Source organism: Molothrus aeneus, chromosome 1, assembly GCF_037042795.1.
Source record: "Molothrus aeneus isolate 106 chromosome 1, BPBGC_Maene_1.0, whole genome shotgun sequence".
NCBI lineage: Eukaryota > Metazoa > Chordata > Aves > Passeriformes > Icteridae > Molothrus > Molothrus aeneus.
This window is the reverse complement of record NC_089646.1, coordinates 10,412,419-10,427,087: the sequence shown is the minus strand read 5'-3', so window position 1 is coordinate 10,427,087 and position 14,669 is coordinate 10,412,419. Positions and strand designations below refer to the sequence as shown.

Below are 14,669 nucleotides of genomic sequence, written 5' to 3'. Positions count from 1 at the left end.
AAAATTCAGAAAATGTTTATGTGAATGAAACATATTTTTTAAAAGTTGCCTATTAGTAAATCAACTCTTTCTATTTTGAGGGCACTATTACAGTTCGTCATAGTGACTTCAACAGCTCCACCTTGACACTTAGTACCTGAGGGCATGGAGTCTTTTCTAGAAACCATTCTAAGAGCACTAAGATCACATGGTGAAGCTACTGATGGAGCTGCAGACAGCATCACCTCCAGTACCTCAACTATTTCTTAACAAGGTTTTGTGCTCTGGAGAAGCAGTCTGTAGTGACAGTGGGAGATTCATCTTAGCAGCCTGATAGCAAATTCTGACAGTCTCCAACTGACTTTGACAGTCTGTGTGGAAATGGCTGAACTGTTAAGCCCCCTAGAAAACACACAATGAATAGCCTGAAGCACTTAAATGTGAGAATACAGAAGCAGACAACCCACGACATAAAAGTATAAAATAACAAATTCTGCTTTAGAGGCAGAACACCAGCAATAAAATTTTGAGTTTAAAGAAAACCTGCTGATTAAAAAGTAAAATTCTACCATGATTTGAGACAGAAAATGAAGAATGTTATTCATAAAAACATATGTGTCTCCTGCAAAAGCCTCTGAGGAAGTGGCCTTGATGAAAGCAGAAGTGGTAAACACTAAGCCCAAGACCTTAATGAGGCTAAGTGACAATTCAAACTCTTTTACCCTTAAGCAGATATTCCATAACAGCTTTAATAAATGATACAGAAGGAGAAAAAAAAAAGGTAAGAAGCCACATGGATCTTATTCCCATAATGTGCAGCATGTGGGTGCTGGATGGCTTTCCTTGTTGAAGTATTCCTGATTTTCTTTTCATAGGAAAAAGTCCACAGATGACAGAAAACTCCAACTAGACAGATACTAAAGTGGGTAAGATACCTGTCTGTCTCAGAGCACTGACAGATGGGGCTTCAACCCTTCCACTTACACACAACAGGCTGGCTGCTGTCACAAGGGCTTGTGATGGCATTTTCACTGAGTTTGATACAGAAGAAATAAGTAAAATTATTTAAGCTGGGTTACATAGAAAAATTCTTTCCAGAAACAAGGTCAAGCCTTTGAACAGACAGAAATTAAAAGAACAGCAATTTTCAGAAGCCCATACATTGTCATAAATTTTTCTGTTATGTAAGTACATAGTACATTATTTACTATTTTTACTAGAAATGAAGTTATATAAAAGAACTACTAACAATAAGAAACACCAGTGTTAATATGTAAATTCTAAGATATCTTCAAAATATTTTTCCCCATTTCTAGAAAACCAAAGAAACCCCAAACCTCTTTTTGTGAACAATCTATTTGACTTAGGTATGATTTCACTCACAAATATTAGTCAAAAGCATTTTCCTTGAAATCATTTTCAAAATGAAAACTGTTTTTCCATCTACTTCTAATTTCTTTGTCAAATGGGGTACATATGCACTGTGGATGAAGCATCTCTAAACAGACAAGTTATTTTTGGAAGAACACTGCAACACTTCTTGTAAATATTAGACTGCTATGGTTATGCAGCATGGCCTAATACTGGATTATTTTGATCTCCTCTGGAAATCCATTCCAGGTTAATATTGACTATTATTATCAATCAGTTGATAGAGCAAGCTTGCAGCTTTGAAGTTCATATTTCTGCAAAATAACTCTCCACAACAGGATGTGGCTTGTGTTCTTCTTCACCTACCTCTTACTCTACAGTAACAAACAGCAAGTGCTTCCTACTGTAATTTAAGCAGGATTCTGAGAGACTGAGTGGTAAATGATAAAATGTGCCTTTGTATGTAGAAGAGAAACATTTCTGTGCCAGCAGATGATTGCCATGTGCAGATCTGTGATTGCCTAAGTCCTTTTGACATCACCACATAAATTGGCTCCCACTCCCTTGTTGACACACATGAAAAATCCATGCCTGATAACCTTGTAAAAATATATACAGTTTAACTACAATACAAACAAGCATTATTTCTCCTACCAGTGAATTATATCCATTCTTGCTGCACAATACATCATATGTTTAACAATGCACACTACTCAGCAACTTAACCTATTTCATAAACTCTGAAAACCTACCTCTTCTATGAATGCTATTACTGAATATGCCACTTCATGTTTTTTCTGTACTGTATCATGCCACACTATAGTTATTCATGCACAAATACCAAATGTAATTTGGAGCGGGGATTTTCCTAACTTTTTTTATCCTGTGCTGTTATTTCATAAATTTCCAAGTACATATGCATTGCAATTTAAATAAACAAAAATGGAAAATCCAGATGAAATTTTACAGAAATGTAGGTACTCAGAATGTAATTAGCCAAACTGGAATTCAGCCAGGGGAACATCACTACTCTTGTGGAAAACCCCAACAGACCATACAAATGGCTTGAATGGGTCAAAATTGTAAGTACATAAATATACACTTTAAATGAAATTCCCAAACACAATACACCGTCATCTATCACCTTCCGATTATCTAACACAGCTATCAAAAGTGCCAGAGCCTCATTAGCAAACACCTTCTCAAAGCTACCTCCACTGCAGCCTGCTGTAGTCTGAGAGGCAGGAAGTGAAGGTCATCATTTAAATTCAAGGCAAAGCGACTGCAAATCAGCGCTTCTGCCCGATGTGGGGCTCCTGCGCTCACCAGCAGCTCTCCACCCGCTCTGGCAGCTCGGGTAATTTCATTAATTCAGTGGAACTCGGAAGAAACCGGGGCTGTAATTTCAAGCTATCAAGAGTTCTTTTTGTTTCTTAAATTTAGCAACGTACATGTGAAAAGGTTTGATGCCCACTGCAACACTGCACTTCATGTATTGTTTGATAATCATCTGGTCACCACACCCACCACACTGGGCTGAGCTCAAGGGATGCTTGTTTGCTCCCCTGCCAGGACTTCAGCCTTCTTTAACACGCTGTCCTTTGACAGCTCCTAAACTGCAATTCAGCCACCCAAACCTGCTTTAAGAGGCATCTTCAGCTCTTCAAAACGTGAAAATATGTTGCATTAACACTGACACTTTGCTTTTATTGCCACCGAATTCCAATTTTCCTTTGACATGCTGCTGATTTCAGCACCTTTCTTTCTTTAAGCTCACCCAGTTGCCTTCCATGACTGAATTCCCTATTTACTGGTGAAGAAATACACAGTGAGGACACAGCACATTCGTCTGAGTTTGCAGCCCTTTCAAAGTTCTTCCAAATGAAAGAGAGCAGAAGTATCAGATCCCTATAAAAAGTGTCTCACTGAGGTCTTATTCAGAAGGGGGATGGCATTCCTTTAAACCTTCAAACCTTTAGCCAAATTCCTTCTCTGCTGTCCAACTCCTCATGTACACATATCATGACATTACTTCAAAAAAGGAATGGCATCCCAGAATGCCCAGATGAAAGTATACCAAGAAGTTGTACCAAAATTGTAATAAACTAACATAATAAAGCAGAGGAGCTATTGGAAGTTGGAAAGTGAAACCACTGAAAAATTCACTAATTAAGAAAACACCAAATAAAGATGAACAACTGATCCTCTCTGTTTAGAGTCTCTCTGCTGAAGGTACAGGGAGACACTTAACAGGATGATAACTTCTCCTCTGATGAAGCTTCCAGTGTAGATCAGGAAAGCACAAGGAAATAGGCCAAGGGATCCAGACACAAACAGATGGAATTGGCATGTCTGCATTCTGAGCCTTCATGGAAAAAAGGGAAATACAGTTCCCATCTTCATATAAAGCACGACTTTCTTGTTCCACCTGCACTCAGACAACTACCTCACAAGAGCATGAACTTCTCTTTTCATCTCTGCAGGGAAAATAACTGAAAAGCACATGGGTGACCCTTTAAAAACCTCTGGTGCCAAGTGCATCACTGCCAAAGAATTTACCATCTCTCTCTGGACAAGATATACTTGCCTATTGCATACCAAGAGGAGATTTATTTGATTGTGAGTAGCTCCCTCTCAGGAAATGCAGGACACTTAAAGGCACACAAAATTTTCCTCTGCTTTTCATTGCCACGTATTAACTGCTGCTACACTTATTTCCCTTTTTATGTATCTAGATTACTGGGTTTCTATAGCTGCAGCATTTAAGTCTAAGGTGTTAAGTTTTCTAGTTAATACAAATTTCTCCCACTTTCTTTCACATGATTATACTTACAGAATAAGCCATTTTCAGAGTAATATTTAAATTCAGAAAGTTATTTGGGGTTATAATTTTAAAATGTGGCTTTCATTTTCATGCTCACAAACTATGTCTGTTATGAAAATATTTCATACAAGCTGCTGCCTAATTAGATGACTTAATGTTACAAAACTCTGTATTTAAAAGAACTGCCAAAGAATATCAAAATCAGATTTTTTCCTTTGTTTGCTATGATGTGCTTTTTTCTACTTATGTGCAGAACAAAAAAAAGTTGAGTGATAAGACAATGAATTCACATTGTGTTTTCCATTATAATGTTCATCAGTTAACTGAGGTGTTCATAGTTTGTTTGCTTTTTTTCTTTTTTCTTTTCAAAAGTGTAATTTAGAAGCCAATAACCCAAAGTGTATTACTGAACACTTTGACAATGTCCAATAGGTAGATGACCTAGCTGCACAGTGATTAAATGATTTAACTGCTAGATCAATGAATGCAGCATGAATTAAAATGGCTGCAAGCTTTTCCAGGCATAAGATGAGACCTAAAAAAAAAAAAAGTCCTTACTTTTTATTTCACATTTCAAAGAAAATGTAACCATTTATTTTAAAAAGAAAAAAATACATGTTTTCCTGACAGAAATAACACATCTTTTTTCTAAAATATAGTGACTAATCCATATATTTTAATTGTCAAAGATCTGACTACATTTTGCCATTCTCATACTGAATAACCTCACTCAAGAAAAAAAAGCAGTCTCTGCTCAGGAAACATAATGGTGTTAGGATCTGGTCCAAAGTGAACTGTTATCTCACGCGTGAAGATAATGAATGTTAATTTAAAATAATGTTCTTTCAACTCCAGGGTTTTTTTCATACTATCAATCAGGCCTGAAAGTGTGTGCGTGCGCGCTCTCTCTCGCATGCACTCTCTCTGTCACTCACCCATAAACACTTCATTTTATATTCTCATTCCCAGAGATTCAGGAGAAAATTTTCTGCAGGTGTAAACTAATATTGCTCCACTAAAGTCAACAGAGCTGCACCGAATGACATTAGCAAAGTCAGTGGTGCTGTCTCCCGTGACAAGGGTGCACCTCGATTCCCACTTAATGTGCAGCTCACAACAAACTCCCCCTTTCTTCTTTTCAGATGTGCATTTCCCAGCTCTTACTGGTACGACCACTACAGCCTTTCACTAACTCGTCCCTCGAGGTCTCTTATCTCCATCAAATCCCTCAGAGAAGCAGGTACAACATGGCTCTTTCCTGTAACCTAGGAAGAAGCTCTTGGAAAATGTGCAAAGAGAAAGAGCACTGCAGTGAGGCTGCAAGGCATGTGGAAAGGACAGAACAGACTTGACCTAAAAAGCAGTAGGTTTCAACATTACAGCTAAAATATTCAGTTATTACAGGAAAGAGAAATTAAAACATTCAAAAAATGGAAGAGATAAAACCTCTACATGTGTAAAAACAGGAGCCATAATCTAAATTGCTATTGTTTGGAATATTATGGAAAACAAGTATTCTGTAGTTTTCTACCTCAGAAAATTGCCTCATTTTTGACACTTTTTAGAAGACATCTGATGGCTAGATTACATGACATGCTAGTTTGATCAAGAAAGGCAGTTCTCCTGGAAGAAGAGCCAAGCGGAAATTTGGATACCATTCCTTCCCACTGGCCCAGGAAATACTGCAACTGCTTATCCACTAACTTGGCAGAGCAAACCCTGTTCAGCTCCTCACTCCTTGGTGCACCTGCACTCCCAAGAATCTGCACCACCACACAGCTTTAGCTGATATTTATTGGTATTTCCTGTGCCTGTGTGAGGAACAAAAGTCCTTCCATTTTATTGAAAGCTCCATGTTTTCAGGAATTAGTGTTACAACTTAGGCTAACACTTGGTTGACTGGAGAATGGGTTATTTTTATGCTACTTTTTACAACTATTAAGAAAAAGAATATCAGCACGAATCAGGGAAAAAAAAACCAAAACAATAAAACTAGCTCCTGGAGATGATTGACTCTTAATCTGTATTTCCTAAAAGGTGCAAGTTCAATAACAAAAGGAAATTTCATGTCTGGAACCAGAGAGAAGTTAAGAGAGTATGCTTCCAATTAGGAGATTTACAAAGAAGCCTTCTGGGAGCCAGCAGAGTGGAAAGTGTGCAGGAAAAGGAAGAATCTCTTTCTTACAACAAATATTTCCTGAAAGTCTATTTATTTCAGGTCAGTGTAAGCAGAAGATGAACACAAAGCTACAAAACTGAAAGATACGATTACACACTGGGAGTGTCCATGTTTCTCACTTTCCAACACTGTCAATCTGAAACACTCCCAGGTATGCATCAGCAGTCTCCTTCAAAAAGTTATGTCAGTAAAACAAAACATTTTCTTTTAACATGCAAAAAAACAACCAACCAACCAACCAATATTTTAATATGGCAGCTTTTAACCAGCGTGATATTCCATTCTAGTCAGACTGCTAAGAGGTCCAACACCCTGAGTTATCTGTCAGCAAAATTAACATCCCTTCTCACTGTTCCTCATATTTTACTATCACAAAGAGGTTTTAAGAAAGTTATTTTTATTTGAGAAAAAAAATCTAAATTTTCTTTTTTTTTTTTAATATTAGAAGCAATGCCAAACTATTCAGTGTGCCATATTGTACTCAAATGTCAGCTTGCATGTAATGACTGACACTGAAGCTTCCTGAGATAAGTCCATGCAGCCAGTTCTTAAGAATGTCCTAAATTCTCAACCATACTTATGTGAAGCTAAAAATGGTGCCAGTCTGATTCCTGGGAAAACAAATAATAACAATTCTTCACTCTTAATTAAAAATAAAGGTTCCTGCAATTTTGAATATTTAACAAAGAAGGAATAGAAACACAATGTGAGGAGCACATAACCCACTCTAAACAATTTGTTGCGTGGAACAAAAAGGATTGTCTAGATTTGCCTACAGTTTGCAGGTAAATGATAAAAACAGGATGAATCAAGATAAATTTCAGAATTCAGGTTTTTAATATATGTTCTATGATTAAAAAAAAAAGATTACTTAACCTGCTTGCACATTCATAATTTCCATAATTTTGAAACTATGTTAAAATACACAGTTCCCTGACATACCTATTTTCTAGCTTTCCTGATGTAAGAATAAACCTTTCTTCTCATAATGGTATTGGCTCTTCCAGTAGGAATTTCTTCTGTCACCATTTTCTTTATCTATAATTAAGGTTTTCCATAACACACAGGATTTAAGATACACAGAAAATGGCAGAAATCACTAACAGAAAAATACTATCCATGTTTTCTCTGTTCTTTTCCTAAGCACTGTAAACTCCTTCAAAGACTAATGTACGTGTAGGAAAATAGGAAAAGTGCCTTAACTTCAATGGAAACAAACATTAATGTAAAATTTAGCATGTGCAAAAAAAACAAGCCATACTGTTGATATTGAAAAGGCATAAAAATGCCCATGTAACACTGCTATGTAATTCCATAGAAGAATCAAAAATACAGCATTACATAAAATTATATCAGCACAACTAATTTTGACTGTGTTCTTCCTTGAATATAGGAGTCATATGTACGGTTTTAATTTTTAAAACTATTTTGTGGAACTAAACTTATTCATCAGTATGCTCTAAGACCTATGCATTTTCATGCCTGTGGGAAAGAAGTGCTTATATGACCAAGGTCTCTATCATTATATTAATATTAATCTATGGGTAACAATGAATTTTCTGCAGTGAATATCAATTTTCATCAGTGAACAATCAGTGACTGTGTGGCCTGTGATTACATTTTATGAAATAGCAATTCTTTTGTTTTGATTTTGTACAATTTTGAACCTGGATCCTAGTAATTGCTTGGGAGAAGGAGATTTTGCATAAACTCTGGGTTTCAGCTTGTCTCTGAAGTCAATGACAGCTCCTAAGACACTGATCACAAAATTAACAACCGACCAGAAGGAAAATGGAGAAACCCTGCTCCATTCTGAGGCAGAATTTCCACTTGAATTTGTGCATGTGAATGCACACACTGCAGTGTTATGCAAGGCACAGACTCTGTCCTCTTTGGAAGTTTTCTTTTACTAGCAATGACACCAAGAAAATAGTAATAAGGCACAAGCAGCCAGTGCAGATTTTGCTGGTGCTTGGTTTCTGGCTTGAGAAGTATCTGTAATTGCAAACAGGTATCTGTAGAGTGAGATCCTCTCTTACTGAATGCATAAATGTTGTGTGAGACTCAACAGAAAATGATAGCATGCTAAGAAAGATAAAGCTCTCTGATCAGTCTCTCAGATCTTAAGATTTGTTGAGCAATAAACATATCTTACATACTTTTAATTTCTTTTTCACTGCGTACTATTTCTAGCTACTTTGAGATTCTGCTAATCATTTTCTCTCAACTCCATTTTGTTTCACTTCATCTCTTTTCCAGAAGGCTCAAATAAAACCTAAGGTTGACAGACAAGAATCGCTCTGCTAAAATTAGTGAACTAAGTGCCTTGTCCCATGAGTCACAGCACAACTCCCCTCCAGCTCTCTTTAAAAGACCAGATAACAATGCCATGCCCTACGTGCATGGGATCAAAGTACAAATACCCACTTGCCAAAACACTGCTTTGGAGTACTACACCTACTAGCACAGTCTTATGTTCTGTAACCAAAACATTGTTAAGTCAGCTGCATTAAAACCATCAATTTGAATATATTGCAAGTTGGTTTATATTTAACATAGTAACGAACACAGGAGAAATGAGAGGTAAGAAGGAATACGTTCAACTCTTCTTTTTCAAAATTACTATTACAGATAAAAAATTAATTATGACAGTGAGCCCAGTTCTTTGCGTGCAAAAAATACAATTTCCACAGAAACGGTGAATGGGATACTACTGCTATTTTTGTTGGCATGTTTAAATTAATTTTTTTAATGAGTAAGTGGATTTTAGTACTTTAAATTTCAATGTGTCTGGTGTTAAAATTATTTATTAAGAATTAGTATATGATAGTATCAATGAGAGTTGTATGAAGACACATAATCCTGAATTCACAACATTTTATTCTGCAATTATTTAATCCTGGAATTTAAAACTAAATACAGTGTAAAGGTACATGCAAAGATATCCTGATTGTTACTAAGTACACCAATAAATCATATTTTACTTATATTTTGAATACATTTCTGATTTTGAAATTACAAATACTACTGCCTATTTATCAATAACATGCTTTAAACTCTAATTTCATTTCTCTGTATTGTCATAACAGATACCTTTTGCATTCTAGTGAAGTGTAAAATGAGAGATTGGAAGAAAATAAAAACCAGTCTTTTTGTACACAAAACTCTCAATAGCTACACTTTGGATTTATCTACATGGTACAGCTACAGGATCAGGCTCTGATGGGATATTACCAAAGCTGGCTAAAATTAGACACCATGAGCTTTAACTTGGGTTCATGGACATGTCAGTATGTATCACCACTGTGCCTGCTGTAGCCTGCCCACAGGACTAAAAGATCCTGGTCATTTCAGGGACAAAAAAAAGAGAAGAAATAAATATGAATGAAATCTTACTAAAATGCTAGGTTTACCCTTTTTTCCCCCCCTTATATATTCCAATATTCACAGCATGATAGAAATTAATCAAAAGACAGAGTTTTGGCTGTCTCAATTTACTTGATGGCAGACATTGGTTTAAAGAGATGATAAAATTATGTTTAAATACTACAACTGAAAATATGGTGAAAAAAATTGGCTCAATCCAGCCCTGGTGTTTCTGGGAGCTGCATGTGGAGAGGCCTTGGAAACCAGACAACCCCATGTGCCACAGGAGTTCACCTGTGCAGGCTTGAGGCCACCATGTGTGTTGTACTGCGCACTGCCACTCTGGTGTCCATCAGTTACCTTCCCTACACCCAGGAATGAAGGGGTTTGTGGAGGTTTCCACATTTATTTTGCATTTTGTATGCTCTCAGCAATAACAAATAAAGAAATTCCTGAAAAATGGAGTCATTACGTCATCCTATAAACTACCTACTTTAGTACTTACAGGCTGTACTCTCGCCACTGGAAGATTAAACCTTAGAACAATAACCCAATTATGAGCTAAATTTACATTCAACTGATGAAAAATGATCCAGAACCTGACAAGAATAATCTTTGTTCACAATGTTTAGCACAAGCAACACTGACAGCCTAAAATGTATGAGCTATATAAAAGATGACATACTCTGCACTGCCCAGCTACCAAGGGCACCATGCTCCAGGTACTACACACATAATGTGGGAGTGTTCACCACATCCTGAGACTAAACAAACCCAACCTTTTGTACAGGTACAAAACCCTCTGCAGATAAAGAACATCATCCTACATTACCTCCTAAACAATCAGGGCAAGAAGGATGGCTAAACAAAGTCCTATTATATAGAAGAAAAACACTGCAATTAATAAAATCAGGGGTCAGGATTTTAAACAAATTCATTTGTTTAAACAAATATTTGCTATATTTGGATAAATATGAAAAAAAGAATTGCTCCAACAATTCTGATCTAACTTTTGAAAAAAATCTCCAAACTCTACTTTATTCAGGAAAGTAAAATCTTGTGTGCATTTTGTCAGTAATTTTAAACAATTCCACATTTTACAAACCAAGTTCATCACTGGAGTGAGGCACACATACCTTGCACAGATCAATTTTGTTTATAGTTCTAGTTAGCATTTGTAACAACCTGCATTATGGGTAAAAGACATCTTTTACTGACAATTATACTAATCTGGGTCTAGCTAAAAAGTCATTTAAGAAGCAAATCAGAAATTTCCTGAAGACATCTTCATCATCACCTTGTCCCTTTTTCAGAACTTTTAGCCTGGACTGATTCCCACTGCCTGAAGTCTTCACACACTTCCAGAGATAAATGCTCTGAAAGACTGTGGAAGGCAGTTACTATGAAAATTGGTGAGAGGTATGTCCAAAAGTTGTGAACTTTAGTTGACTGAAATTGGGTCCTCAATTTCAAAACATGTCTCCTAATTCTAAAATTCCCCCTCATTCTCAAACTGTGTGAAATGAAACAATTTGTTAGCTAACTAGATAATGCAGGCATCTACAGAAACGCTTACATGCCTAAAATTGAGAAAACATTTTCAATGTTATCTTTTATCTATTTCCTTTTGAGGTATTTTATTCTAAGCTAGTGACTGCAGATGGCAGAGTTCAGTGGAGCCCAAGCTGTGGTGCACTGGTAGAAATGCACAACAGTCTAGATGGAGCCTGAGCCACTTCAAGGTGAGCTTGAGGCCAAATTCATGTCCATCTGCCCAGGGAGCACCACATCACTAACAGCACCCAGTATGTTTTATTTATGTGCAGGCAGAAATACCAAGCACACTTCACAGCCTTGCACTGTCTCACTTGCTTTTGAGATGACCTTAAGCCAAAAAACACAAGCCAGGCTCTCCTGCTGCAGGAGCCTCAGGTCATGCTGAACAGTCCCTTCTCCTCTCTGCTCCAAGGCAGGGGAAACCCAGGACACTTGAACAGCCGATACCCACAGAATTCCTACTGCCTGCAAACAGTAAGGACAGACAGCACATGAACTACCAGTCACACATTGTGTGTACAGCAATTCCACTCAGGGAATTCTTGTCACTCCAAGAGTGCTCACTTTTTTCCTGAAAAGTTATGAAGCATTGCTCTGCCTCATACTACAGAAGGACTACGTCAAACTTTTAGGAATTTTCCTTTCTGGTGAACAAACTCAATTAGGTTTTTTTACATTTATACTCAATAGTTACCAAGTGCTTGCTTAGATTTAAAGAACAAAGCAAATGACACCTTCAGAAGTGAAATACCTGCAAATTTTTTGCTACAAAGCTTCAAACTGCTGAAGAGTATCTTCTAGCACATCACCAAATTTTTAAGACCCTCTCCCAACATCCACAGACTCCCAACTCCCCTTACAAAGTCAACTTCAACACAAGACAATTTCCATCACATTATCTGGTTCATGAGGTGGAGAGGAAGATAATTTTTCTCACTCAGACCTTTGCTACTGAACCTGATATTAGCTGCAGAGACCACCATCCCTAGCACAAGCAACAGAGCCATCAACACAGTCACTTTTTTCCCCACTCACTAAAACCAAACTCACCATCAGCAAGATAAAGTGCTCTCTGTTGAACTACTTAGCCCATGAACCATTCCCTTCCCTCCCTTCCTCATGCAACTATCTGGTCAAAGCACAGAGGGTTTGTTTAGGCATGGAAAAGATGGCATTTTAAGGCCATAAATCCACAGTGGGAATTAATTAATGCCATAAATGCCATAAAAGTGGAAATTATTTTGTGGGCACTTCCACTTTTATACAAAACATTAGTCAGCAAACAGTAGACTTCCCTAAAGACTTTCTGTAGCACATTCAAGAGTGGTTGATAATTAAAAAAAAAAGAAAAAGTGGAGAGATGCCAGGTCCTTCATACTGAAGGATGAGGAACTCAAAAAAGCCAAAGGAGTGCAACCTGAACCACAAACTGGCATTTCCCCTCCCATTTTCCCCCTCCTCACACCTGCCTCAGCATTCACCCTTAAAGAATTAAACAATTTCCCACAAAAGCAAGAGAAATGAAAAAATATCAGCGTTAAGTAGGACAAGAAAACATTTTCCATTCTTTCTCTTTTCAACTGCAATAAGATCTTCTTAAAACTACAATAAATAGAATTACTCCAACAATACAGAGACTATGCCAAATGATTCCAGGTTAAATTATAAAACCAAACAGCTCCAAAAATAAAGTTTTTTCACTCCTTTATCTCTTCTCAAACCACCCCATCTCTAGCATCTGTAAAGTTCACAGAAGACCAAAAACAAATTCCCAAAGCCTGCTGGTTTCCGGATAAGCCCCAAAAGACACACAAAGTTTCCCAAATCCTTAACATCAGTATTTTATAGGGGGATTGTTGTCTGGACCACACGGAAGGTCAGGAAAGCGCACGAAGCTCCCCATCATCCTTACCACGGGCACTCCCACACCTACACTTCTATCCTTTCCCCGAAAAGAAAGGAGACAGGCCTCTGAGCAGCCCCGAGGGAGGGGTGAAGGCGAACACCCCGCAAAGTGCACCGAGGGCAGCTGTCTGCAGACACGGCTTCGGGGGTGCAAACACACAAAGATCCCCAGAACGCAAACAAAAGCGAGCCCGTCGCCAGTTCGCATTCCCGAACCGCCGAGTCCGGCACAGCCCCGGGAGGGCCCTTCCCGGCGCTGCCCCGGAGGCCGCACGGAGCCGGGGGAGCAGAGGGGAGAAATCGCCCCCTTTACCCCCCGGGCCCTGCCACAGAGCACACGGGAGAGGCGAGGAAGCCCCCGGGGCTGCGCCGGGGGGCAAGGCGATGCCGGGCTCCGGTGCCCCGCCGGACGGCGAGGTCGTCCCGGCCGCGGGGGTGGCACCGCCCGCTACCGCCGGCGGAGGAGGGCTGGGGCTCTGAGTTCACCCTTTCCCCGTCCCCTCCCCTGCCCCCCGCGGGCACGGCAGCCATGGCCCCTAGCCCGGCTTGCGGGGGCCCCGCCGTCTCTCTCCTGTGGAGCCTCGGCGCTGTCGGGCAGCTGCCATTACTCGGGCCAAGACCCGTCCTTCAAGCAGGCATCCCCCTCCCCAGCGAGGAAATGCGGCGGCGGCGGGGGTGTGTGAGCGAAAGGAAAGCGGGGGAGAGTGGGGAGCAAAGCGGTGGCCCCGCGTGCGGGAGAGAGCGGTGCCGGGGGGTGACGGGGCTGAGGCCGGGCTGCACCACACCCTGCCCGGCCTCGCCTCTCACGCGAGTCCCCGGCTCCCCCGCGCCCTGCAGGCCCGCGCGGAGCGCTGGAAGCGGCGATTCTCTCCGGAGCGCCCCTCTTCCCACCCCACCTCCTCCCGCCCCGGCCCCGGGGCTGACTGCAACTCGGCACGGGGGCGCGGGGGACCCGCCGCCGCCTCCCAGCCGAAATTCGACCGGGGAAGGTGTGGGGACAAAAATAATCGCCGTTAATAATCACACGCGCTCCGCCGCCGTCCCCTTCTCCTCCTCGGTTTCCAAGCGGGCTGCCAGATAATCCTGCCCACTCCGAAAAATGAAATAATAATAATAAAAAAAAAAATCCCGCCTTCCATCTCCCCCCCGCAGCCCCACACATTTTATTATTAAGTATAATTGCTCCCCCCTCCTCATACGGCACCCTGCAGGGAAGGATTGCCCCCTCCCCTGGTGCCCAGCCCTTCCCCTGTCCCCTCTCCCCCATCTCCTTGGAACAGTGTGTACATGATTTTGTAGTTTTTTTAAGGCGCCATGTTTATAATCCTCCATCATATTAAAAAAAAAAAAAATCCACCCAGCATGAGACACGGCGTCTCTCGCACCCCAAAGCCAGGGAGGCAGACACAGAAATATCCACAGGGCTGTAAATTCACCCCCCCCTCCCGCACACACACCCCTCCTCCCCAGACTTAAAAGTCTCTCTCA

At 40.0% G+C, this 14,669-nt stretch overlaps 1 protein-coding gene across 4 annotated transcripts in view; it reads right to left on the bottom strand.

The window, feature by feature from the left end:
- ZMYND11 (zinc finger MYND-type containing 11) overlaps positions 1-14,669 on the bottom strand; it is a 105,391-nt gene that overhangs the window by 90,513 nt on the left and 209 nt on the right. The window contains exon 1 of one of the 4 annotated variants that reach the window (XM_066551223.1): positions 13,189-13,496. The exons of the other annotated variants lie outside the window; for them this stretch is intronic. The gene's annotated coding sequence lies outside the window, so the exon portion shown is untranslated. Of the gene's footprint in view, positions 1-13,188; positions 13,497-14,669 lie in introns of those variants that run through there. 4 annotated transcript variants of the gene reach the window in all.